The following is a 13069-nucleotide window of genomic DNA, read 5'->3' on the forward strand; positions in this document are numbered from 1 at the left end:
AGATCGAAAAAATCATATTTAAAATTTACTGTTTATACTTCAATGTTGAAAACTTATTAAAAATATTGATTTGAAATCTCTTATTTTGTAATATAAAAATATATTTTATGAAGTTATAATGAATTTTAATACAAAATTGATTTATTGTTTCACGGACCAGCATATTAATTACAATAGTTTTTAAAGTATTTATAGTCAATTAGATTGTTTTAAAAATAATGAAGTAAACAAAAATAATAAACATACCTACATCTTAAAATATACAGATATTTGAAACTGGAAAATAATATTTTTTTATTATTTGGAAAACATTCATTTTTCTAGTTTTTTAGTAAAACCCAAATATTAATTTAATTTTTTTTTTTAAAGTTGTACGCTGAAATATATAAAAACATGAGTGAATTCTGTTTTTATTTGTATTCATTTAAAATTAAAAAAAAAAATTAACTATCACATCAGTGACCATATGCATTATTCATTTTAAAAACGTATAAGATTGAATACAAAAATTGATCTAGACAATTATTGGTATAGTCTAGCCTTAATGGATTACGGTTTGTACCATAATTATCTGATTAAATGCACACTTTTCAATCATAGATATGATTTTAGATTCTGTGGAAAAACAAAAATGTATTTGCTTAGAACTACCCATCGATATAATAAATTAATATAATATATAGTTAAATAATCGACGTCTTAGGGAGCGCATGCGTACTTAATTTTCAGGTCATCTGTTTAATTTTGTTCATATGTATAATACTCAAGACCAGGAAACGGGATGACAACAGATTGATGGCTATTGTCGGTTTATGGATTCGTTGAATGTTTAAAAGTCGATAACTTATTTGGTGGGCAAGTATGCCATAGTAGTGAGAGCGGGTAGCACGAAACCGACACAATTCAAGTAGATTTATTTTTATACACATTTTTATCACCGAAATAACGCGACAATCGGTTTTTCTTCTTTTTTACACCGAAGAACGGGCGTAGAGCATAGCTATCGGAGGTAATTTCGTTTGTTAGGAATTTATCCGCCACCAGCCGCCCCATCGTTCGATCGCAACCCTTTTTATACGAGAACACAATACCATACGGATGGAATTTCGATGTCCACGAGTGACGGCTACAGAAGACTATTATTACATAAAAAATAAAATAAAAATATATTGTACCAAATACGGGCAATGCTCTTCTCTCTCTCTCTCTCTCTCTCTCCATGTATTTATACACATTAATATTATATTGTGATATTATATAATCGAGTTACCCCAAAATCTGAGGCGATAGTGATAAATGATGATACATTTTTTTTTCCAAAACCCACCGACGGAAACTCCTCCTGGGAAATTGTCGATGTGCTTCGATTTACGTTCACGTGTAATCCGGTTAGCAATGACTGAACCATAATGTTGTGCTATATGTTGTATTATATATATAATATTTTCCAGGCGTTATGAAAATAGTATTAAGTTACACAACAGCTGCCTGAGGGTAATGCGTGAATAGTGTTTACGATGTCAAAAACATAAAAATATGTATAGGTAGGTTGTAAAAATAAATTCATTCTGGTTTTGGACTTCGGAAACACGAGAATGATTTCCTGGTATCATATTCGACCAGAGATTATTGAAACTACTTTTTTTATATTTTTGATGGACTACGCCTATGTCCGCTCCAAAATGATATAACGAATTATATTGCTTGGAGCGTGTTCCTGTGTCAATTGTCATTAGGTAGAATTCGGCGAAAAATATTAATTCTTTTGTGGTAAACACATCATAGTATCTAATAAAATATTTAAAATAAATGTTATAATCGCTGACACGTTATTTAGTAGGTTCATAAACTGCAATAATATTTGGGGTACAATTTTCAATAGTTTGAATATTTTTATTTTTCGTCGAGAGGTTGACAAGCGTATGACATTGACACATTGGCTTTACATTTTTTTTCTTCTAGATATCCAACATATTTTTTTTAACATGTAGAAAAAGTAATTGGTAAGAGGGTATATTATAAGTAAGTGTACTGTTTTAACATATTGTGTGGAGTTTAAAGGAATTGAATATTGAAAGGTTTTAAAATGATCGATTGTAATCTTTTTTCTGATTTATGTTAAGGTATCTGTTTACATTATAAATGTACCTTAGTACTTAATTAATTTAATTATCTAAAATTTTAAATATATCTATATGTTTTCCTAAATAGCCTGTTTTGAATATAAAAATATTGCAAATAAACTCTAATTAACGATTTCCATTATGCTTTTTGCTCGTGATGGAATACGATATTAAAATATTACACATAAGTTAAAAAAAAAATTAAATCCATTATAACGATGAACAGTTTCAAACTGACACTCTTCTTATGTTCAGTTGAAGTTCAATAGACCGTTGTTTATGAGCTTATGATAAAACCGGGCGTACAGTATGATTATTAATATTTAATTCACCAGCTATGTGTTATTTACACTCTGTAGCTTAATATTATAATTTTTGATTACAAGCAATATTATGAGTTATGATATAAGCTAAAACCACTCCGTTGTATCCAATAATATTATCCACGAATTTTATTTAATAGGTTTACTGATTGATAATATTCTTATTTATTTGAATAGAATTTACTGAAATTGGTAACAGTGTGCATGTACATTATTTAGAAATATTCTACCTAAGTTACGATAATCTATCTCATATAATTTCTTTAAAACCTTTATTAATATCAATAGAATAAACTATAATAAGTGGTTATCAGAAAATCTGTTCTGGTCTGTACAATGTTAAAAATTACCGTAGGATGTTAAGCTACAGGAAATAAATATTAAGCTTTTTGTACGTGTTCGGAAAAGTGTTGAAAATATCATTAGTATAATAGTTTAGGGTTTTTCTTTATTTATGAGTGCTTTCAGTGCTGTATTGTGTATAGATATGTGTATAATATAGTATTATATTAAGTAGCAACAATACGATTATACCAAGCATTTTATTATTGAATATACTGTTTAACAGATTATGATGTTAATTGTTATTCAATTTAAAATATTGTATATTATCGTAATTTAACTTGGAAAATAGATATTAAAATAAGTATTTAATAATATAATGATTTTGAAAAAGGTACATTTAATCGCTTGTATACAATTTAATATTAATTCTCATAACTAATTTTAATCGATCACTGTATTATTAAAAATATAAACAATTTAATCATACAGTCTCAAAAGGTATAGAATCAAATAAATATTTTAAATTAAGTTTTAATAATGAATAATATATATTTTTATAATACCGAAATGTTATAATAAATTTATTTATTTTACATGTAATAAATAAATTGTTTATTTATTATTTGTATCTTTGGATATAGCTTTAGATGAAGATTAAACATAATTTTGTATTTTAATAAAGTTTCTGAAAAAAAAAATAATAATAATATTAAGTAGGTATAATATAATATTAAAAAACAAACAATAAAATAAAGTTATTTTTATTCAATTAATCAAATATGATCATAATATTTTTAATTTAGTTTTTAAATGATTTTACTAATTAAAATATTATAGCGTCTCTACAAGGGAAATATTAAACGAAACAGAAAATAAGAAAATAAATAAATGTCTTAAATATATAAATGCACAAGTACTGATGGTATAATATTGAAATAAGAAAGTTAATGCGCTGTTAATAGATGAAGTTATTGTTCATTAAAGTATGTGGTTATACTTTATGGCTTACAAAAAAAAACAAAAATTTCCCCTCCCCCAACAAAAGCAAAAAAAAAAGAATTGCACTTAAATTTTAAAAGTATATTACAATTAGTATATTTTACAATTTTAATAATAAATTTTGATAAATTGTATTGTTACTCTTAACTTAAAAGTGCATATAATAATATAGCGTGTAAACTGTAAATAAACCGTAATAAATCTAGTAGTAGTATATAATATACTTAAGTACAAAAATTGCTGTACTATTCTAAATTATTGGAAATATATCAGTCAGAGAAAGAAATTAAATAGCGGATCTGGGTAGAGAAACCGATATGATATAATAATATACCATATGGGTACACAAATAACGTTAAGTCTATAAAAAATGAAAAATCATCAACTTCTTCAAAATTATATTAGCTCAAATAGTAAAACGCCCGGCTTACCTCCATCACAATGATTCATACGTAGATATAGGCACTACCGTTTTGTAATACATTGTTTCAATTACTTTATTATATTCTCATTGTATTACATAAAATAAGGTTACTCTGTATTTTTTTTTAATTTTTTTTTCCTCTTTGAAAACTCTAAAAAAAATATAACAAAATATCAATTTAAATCTTTTAAAGTGGGTTGTACGATGAGCCATTAATTTATGTTAGTAAAATCTGTAAAAGGTGAAAGAATTTGCACGAAAACATCTTCTGTGCACTATAGGTAATATAGTATAATGTTATAATGTTGTCACCACCAGGTGTACCGTAGCCCACAGCAATATTATATTAATTTAAGACGTAAATTGTTATGTTTAAATAATGAAGATATTTCTCAGTTATAATTAAAAATTAGCACGTTTTATGAGATGATGAATAAAATACAACATAATAATATTTTCGAATATTTTAAAGTAAAAGTAAGTATAGTATATTTATTAAAAATGTTTCCAAGGAATAATTTATGATTTTATTTAGATATTTAAGGTTTAGATGATTGGAATAGTAGACCAAAATTATGTAGAGCAATCTCGAACTATTCAACTTTGCTCACCTTAACTTTAATATGACATATTAATAACTCATAAAGTGGGTGCTCATTTGTTTTCGATTTTTATATATTCAAATATTCCGATTAAAAATATCAAATTAAAAAATTTAAAATAATATATCGATCAACGACATTAATGTATATTATATATTATTTTTAATAATTATGTTTTATTTCGATTTGAATGTATGTAAGAAAAATATTTTCAAAAACTTTAATAGAATATGAAATAATTAGTTTTGTTCGATAAACAATCCCCCTATATACTATATATTATCATCAAATCTTGTTGAGTTTTAATCGGGTTACCACCTCTATTTTCAAGTTGTACGCGTACGTAACATATATATTTAATTTGTGTGCGTATTAAATTATTTAAAATAAATAATATAAATGTTTTCTTCGTGTGGATTTCGATTTTCTAAACACCATTACGAAAAACATTCTCGGTGAAATTGATTATCACAACAATAATATGTGCCATTATTTTACGGTATAGCGTATTGTCGAGTCGCTCTTGTTTTACAAACGCTTTTAATGCGTTCCCGCAAAACTTAATAATATGACTGAAATTTACAATTCAAAATATATATTTATATTATTAACATAACGACTAGGTTTACGCAAATATTCTTCAAAATTAAAACGAGAATTTTATCACACTAAAGTCGTCCCACCTACCCACCTTCTGGTTGTAATACCAACTTCAATTGGGACGGTTATTATATAACTCGGCACATAAAAGTATTTCGCACCCAAAATGTAATATACACGAATTGCTCGTAAAATTCTACCATAATTTATTTCATTTCATTTCCTTAGGGGAAACAAAAACAATTTTCTCTCGATGCATTTTCCTTATGTTCATTACTCTTTAAGATATTTATGACACAAATGGTTTTTTTCGTAAACGTTATGATTTTACGTAAAAATAATGTACGAGCGTTTTATCAAAAAAAAAAAAAAGAAGAACGTTTTACCCATTGAATGATAGCGTCTTAAAACTGTTTATTATGAATTAATACGTATCACCGTTTTTGATTGAATCGAAATCTACCAACAATTATTTACGTTCCGCAAACAGAGTTATGCTATATACAAATACCTAAATACCTAATAATTATGCATTATACACTTTTTAACTATGAATTGTTCAACGATTATGTTTTATTTATATTATGTTATAATTGAAACTATTCACAAGGTAATTCACCAAATATGCTTATCTTTATTTTATCCATTGATAAATAATATCATAATATCAATAATATTCTAATATTTGGATTTTTTAATTTTTGAACAATGTGATGAATATGTTGATTTTACAATGAAATTACCAAACCCGATCAGAATCGTTTTACGCGTAAAATGATATAATATGATTGAATTTAAATTTAACACAATCATTGCAGAAACTCATTCTATGATTACTGTAGAACGTTAACAACTTACTCACCTTTTTTAATGTATATGTATTTATCTAAACCAAATTTGAACGAGTAGTTTTTGAGTTATTACATTTTATATAACAAAGGATAATAGGCTGTTCAATTGGTTTTTTAAAAATTAAAAAAATATATTATCTAATATATAAATATCTAATATCATATCTAGTACATATATTCAAACAATTTAAAAAATTATAAAATGTTAATAAATTAATATTAATTACTAAGGTTTTCAAATCAGTATAGCCTCATATTTTCCAAAACCCATCATAATGATCATATTTTTATCAGTACATAAAATTAAATAATTAAAAAAACTACTCGTTTAAATTTTTATTTAGACACTTTAGATACTTGTGATAGATAAATATTTAAAAAAAAGTTATCTGGTTAACTATTTACAGAAAAAAATGAGTCTTATTTAAAAAAAGTTGGTATCACCACAGGACACTCCTTAAAATTATATAAAAATCTAAATGATTAAAAACATAGTATTTAGGTATGTATGTTGACTTAAAAATCTAAAAACCAGAATTTGAATAAATAAATTATTAAAAGGTAAGGTTAGGTTAGAGATCATGCTCTGTGAATCTTTGTAATGAGTGAGTGTATAATATAATGTAAATTAACAAAAAAAATTAAATATTTTCTTCAAATAATGTATTTTTAATTTGTATGTCAATATGTTAGGTTAACCTAACCTAATCTAATTCAGTTATTGGTTTAACATAATGATTCGTTTGCATCCCGCGCTCTTTTATAACAATTTCATAACAAATTTTAAAGTGATGTACAACGGTATACGTAGTTAAATATTTTTAGATAGATATCAGATATAATTAATTTCATTCAAGACTTTATAAAATAAAGTTCCACACACAATGAATTTTTTCCGAAAACTTTTGTCTCGCAGCATTAATAATTTATTTATTTTATTCAAACACTTGTGACTAAGCAATTTGAAAATAAAACACGTAAACCACATATATGCCTTATAAAGCGAGTAAGTTTAACGAAACCCATAGGTTTTTAATTTAAATAATAGCCAGCGGAAATAGTGTTCACCTCTGCCACGCGTGGCCACTTCGAAAACAAAATCGAAGTATATAAACTGAGTAATAAAAAAGTCGATTACAAAAAAAAAAAATATATACAAGTAAAATTATCTTATGATTTGCAGTTTTGGGCGATTAAAGTCCATTATCATAAGATATATGTATATACGATTATAATAATATACATGAGTATATTTTTACACGTACTACTAGACGCGCAAGTATTTTGTGTATTTTTTACTGTACGTGTGACATGAGGGAGTGTTGTATTTTTAAAAGACGTACTGAACTATTATAGTTATTACAATAATATTATTGTTATTTGTTATCAAACAAGTACGGCCCGGAGCAATACGAATAGTGGTGCAAGGTGAGCTTTTTTCGCGTAATTCTAAACACGATAATATTATACACTGACATAATAGAGCAAACACACGGAAACGCAACTATTCGCGTAGGTTTCCCGATGAAATGAACGGGGAAAATACGAAAATAACAATACAACATCGGCTAATAATAAACCGGTGTCACCGCCGTCGGCTACGTATAGTAACACAATATCACAATATTATCATTATTGTTTTACGGTTTTTGGACCAGCGACGTACTTGTCGCAGCCATATCACACTGCACCCGTTTACCACGTGATGTAGTAGTGCACGACCGACCTGCGTACCTGACCCGCGGCGCGAGCAGAGTATAATTTATAAGTCCAATAAATAACGCGTCCTCCGCACACCCGGCCATCACCCCGCGTATAATTCAACGTCCCTACAACATTCGCTCTACACACCCGGGACGCCGACCGACGTTTTCCGTTTCGTTTGGCGGACACCAGACCGGAAGCTTGTTATCGGTCGTCGTCGTCTTCGTCGCCGCCGCCGTTTCCAGTTCGATAGTGATAACGCCACTCCTCCCCCCCCTACGCTCCCACAGTTTGACGCAAACGTGAGATTGCACTGCCGTCATACACTATATCATCATCATACCCCCACGTGACCGAGTGGTTATAAGTGCACACACGCCAACACGTATTTATAAAAGTCGAGGTGGTTCTTGAAAAGTAATTTAATGATTACACGACGTAGGTCCGGTTTGCTGGCCGATAGTATTTTTCTAAAATAAATACAACGCGGTGGTTTTGCGTCGTTTACAGTAACCATCACTAGTCACAAAGGTCGAGGTTAGCGTTGACGGTTCCGTATATCGGACGAGGTCCGTTTAACGTTGTACTACGCGTGTCTATAATTAACACCGTCGACGGCAATGTGATAGAGATCGACGAATATTGTATTTTTGACGAAAAAAAAACGGAAATATCACGGAACTCATCACATTCCGCCGTGGAAGGATGAAAAATACTTGCCTAAACTACAAGTATACAGTGTACAGTGTATATCTATAAAGTATCCGTCAATCAGAGGGGACATTGCATTATTGTTCTTATCATTGTTTTTTTTTTTTCTAGTCGTTTCGTGTCGTCCACAGACAAGACAATAGTGACCATTTTAGTGTTTACCATACATCCGTTTAAGGCATCGTGTGAATAAGTGACATGTTACACCTTAGGTACGTTTATGTATACACATACGTCCCCATATTGTTATGGGTAACGGCTAATTTATTATTATAACTCATATTATTTTTATGATAATTAACTTATGTAACCATAAACTTAATTAATTTAATTTCTGCAAGTGGTTCAATGTTTATTTTTTTTTGTATTTTAACATGTTTACAGTAAATTAAATATATATAAAATATATATTATGTATTTTACTTAGTTTTCATACTAACGATAGGCATTTACTTTTTTTTTCATTTATTTATCTATCCTAAAAATATTAGCTGATCTATGGCTTCTTTCATCCGTTTACTATAATCCAATTGATTAAATACAATATTATGTTATATTTAACTAAAAATCTCAAATGCTTCTATTTTAAGGTGATTTTGCCTGTATAAAATGACGGCTCTAGTTGTAGGTACATAAAATTATACTACACTACACTTTTTGGTGTCCCAAAAACATGTAAGATGCCATATATTTTTATATTTTTTTATCATAATATGATGTATCATAAAATATTGAATGCGTTTTTTTCAAAATGAAACTCACTTACTTCAATTGACGTTTTTGGAAAATGTGTTGAACATTACTCTCTCAGAATATATGCTGACGACTATCTGAAACAAGCATTAAAAAAAACCACGTTAAAAAATGTATATATTATTGCACATAAACAACGACATTAGAAATATATTTATTACAAATAATATACGAGTTCAACATCGGGTAGATTTATGGCGGTTGTGTCGGAAAAGGAATACACGTCAAAAGTTTTAGGTATTTGGTGAGTTAGTGACAACGCTGGTCGAATGATGTGAAGTGGAGAAAACTAATGTGCGCCAGAAACTCTCCACACAACGGGTCCGCCTGTAGACTCGACGGGATGCCGGTTTTTCGAGATCGCTTTGTCGTATGACAAACGGTCTACACTTCGGTCGAATGTCGAATGAAGATAAAAACCGTCCGTAACCACTGAGGGTTAGGTTATATTGGTGTTTGCAGTGTTTGTACGGTTATTAGCTCTATCTCACCGGCCGGGAACTCATAAACTACGAGTATCTGTGTTAGCCTATTTACAGTGTTACACATTTAGTCAGGGAAGAAGATAGGTAAAAGTATTCGATGTTTTAGAACATACCGGATGGGAGAACATGAGTTGTGTCTAGTAAAAAGGTATATTATGTGAATTACGTCTCAAAATATTCGAAATTCACTTTATATATTTTAATCAGTTTTTCGTGTACAACTAATAATTAAATAAAAAATAATTTAATTTAATTTTTTGTGAATATATAATTATGTTATAACAAAAAAGCAAATATACGCGTTGGATATAATCAAAATTCAATATAAGGTCAATCATATAATAAAATAAATATATAGATAATACAAAATATACAATTATAAATCAATCAAACATGCCAGTCAAAAATTAGGTGTTTGTACTTTTTTGATAAGCTTTTTTCAAATTTTAACATTATTGTTTTATTTTAATTTAATTTTTTAATCTAATTTTGTTGGTAGTTTTGGTAGTTTTTCACTTTGAGAAAGATTTAATTTTTTAATTAATTGTTTGGAAAAGATGGTCCATCCATATTTATAGTAGTTATTTATAATATCAGTGCACAGGATCCTTCATAGAACACCTAAAATTGAAAAAAATTACAGTTCTACCTGACCATTACAGTGAAATGGAATTCATGTATACATTTTTTTATGGTACACAACTCAGGCCCGAAACACTTGCCGACATTATAATAGTATTACACTATTATATGGTTCGTGGCTGACTGCCGTAAAATATAACTTCACAAGGTAACATAATAATAATAATAATAATAATAATAATAAGGATATTATACTCCTAAAGTCATAACGATGCATTTGAAACGTGTATTTGAACGGTTGTTGGATTAAGGAATAATGATATACCCACATAGTACTAGTGCTCCATTAAACCCATGAACACATTGTGAAATTGCAAAATGAATTAATTGTAAGTAATAACGTGATAAACTGAAAAAGCGCTGATATTCACGCCTACATGAAAACGTACCTAACCAAAACCACACGATAGCAAATCTGTCCTCATTATTGTTACATGATTATTAATGTTCAAAGATTTCAAGCTACTTTTAATTAAATAATAATAATATTAAAAAATAGTGAGTAGATAAGTATAATAGGTAGGTACCTAAATATTTTTATTTTAACGTTTCTGACTGAACAATACATTTTTTATTACATCATATAGTTAGTTAAGAAATCATTTTATGTAAATTCAACTATAATATCCCCCGTAATTGCAGCATCCGTGCTAATTTTACATTTTAAAGGCTACCTATATTATATACATAAAGAGCTGGTGCTAACATTTTTTTTTTTAAAGATTGAAGTTTCAGAAGTTTAGGTGGATCAGAAAAAGCTTTGTAATATATATATATATATATTTTAGTATTTAAGTGTAAGAAAATGTTTTACCAGTAAACTTTAAAATGTGCATTTTCCACAAAAAATAATTTTTTTAAACTATTCGCTGTTGAAACTCTCTACTCCTTTACACTGTGTTCAATTATCCGAGGATGGTAACGTGGAATGTTTTGCCTTGAATATTTTTTTAAATACCTAATAAAGAAAAGTGTTAAAAGGGAAAATTACTTTTCAACCATGTTAAAAGCGTAGTAACCTTTAAGTATCGTTTAAATAACTTTTATTTTAAGATAAAGGTATAACCACTGTGAAGCTATAAAAATACAATATCAACTGAACATATTTTATGTGAAACCATATACTTTATGTACATAGACTACAATTTTTTTTATTTTTTAATTGGTTGAACTTTATTTTTACAGCAATTCTCGTATAAAACTAAAATAATAATTAATAAATATCATCTAAAGTAATACCTCCTCAAACCCAATTAAATTATTATATATATATATATATATATACGTTTAGTTCACTGCACCGTAAACGCAAACATAATAAATATCATTTATAATAGTTCGCGAGTTCTAAGGTTGTACAAACATTATTGTTTGGATGTTATCGTACAAGAATATAAAGAATAACATACTCGAATACAATTTATTTATATACAACATTAATTCTACAAATTTCTGTGCTTTTTCTAAATCGAAAAACCCATATGAAAACACACGTCGGCCATTATACGTATGACTTATTCCTCGAAATCATGTACAATAACGTCCGGGCAGTGGCATAAACAATATAACGGAAGGAGGCAAACATAGCAAATAAAAATTAAGTACAGCAACTAATATTTTTTTCATCAGAATTATTATAACATAATATTACCAATATACCAAATACCAATATATAAATGGTATTTAGTAAGCGATGTTGTATATTATATATATATATAGATAGTTACGTTAAAATTAATTTAATTTTTATTTTTTATACAACTAAAATAAAATTGTAATATTTGGTAAAATCATATTATAATCTATTTGCATTCCTCTATGTTCGTTTTAAATGATTATTTATTTAATTATAATGGATGATCTTTTAAACATAGGATACATACTATTATTTTTTTTTTGATTTAAACACGGTCAATATAATAGTTGGCTTAACTTCCTTTATACTTCTCTTCGGCCCGCCATGACCCCTGAAAACTTGAGAGTTGAGTCTACCGTTTTTGTGTCATACACTCGTACAGCGACATGTGCAACAACCAAATAACTAACGAATCCCCGGCCGCAAATAATTCCCAGTTATTTAGAACATATAATTTACACATCATTACTTTATACAAATGCTAGATAATACACAAGTTTGGGCAAAAAGTTAAAATCTAGTTACCAACAATGCAGTAATTAAGTTTAGAGCAAACAATCTGGTATATGACTTGTGCGTATTTATCTGTATTATATTCATATTATACTAATATAGACGTAACCGGCGAATGGGCGACGACGACAATCAATCGTTTTAATTGCGTATTTCATACAAGTGTTAAGTCAAAGATGGATTTTCGTTAATTTAAATTTAACAAACTTCTGCTCATATAAATGAATAATATTAGTTCGTGTTCGTTTAACCGGGTGTGTGCATCGGATAAGAAGGTTCGCGTTAATTAACAGTTAAATGCACGCGTCTATATTTTAAATAGAACATTTAACGCAATTAGCTTTGTTTGGATTCATTAGCTTTTATAGTTTCATATATTTATTTATGTTTAATGAAGTTGCTGTGAAAAATAACGAAG

The 13069-nt window shown here is 28.1% G+C and overlaps 1 protein-coding gene across 6 annotated transcripts in view; it reads right to left on the reverse strand.

The window, feature by feature from the left end:
* The window catches only part of LOC132928851 (leucine-rich repeat-containing protein 24-like), a 290763-nt gene that overhangs the window by 52532 nt on the left and 225162 nt on the right, over positions 1-13069 (reverse strand). For 5 of the 6 annotated variants that reach the window (XM_060993766.1, XM_060993763.1, XM_060993767.1 and 2 more), the window contains one exon: positions 9389-9452. The gene's annotated coding sequence lies outside the window, so the exon portion shown is untranslated. Of the gene's footprint in view, positions 1-9384; positions 9453-13069 lie in introns of all 6 variants that reach the window. The other variant, XM_060993764.1, reaches the window with a different exon arrangement.

This window comes from Rhopalosiphum padi, chromosome 4 (assembly GCF_020882245.1).
Source record: "Rhopalosiphum padi isolate XX-2018 chromosome 4, ASM2088224v1, whole genome shotgun sequence".
NCBI classification, from domain to species: Eukaryota; Metazoa; Arthropoda; class Insecta; order Hemiptera; family Aphididae; genus Rhopalosiphum; species Rhopalosiphum padi.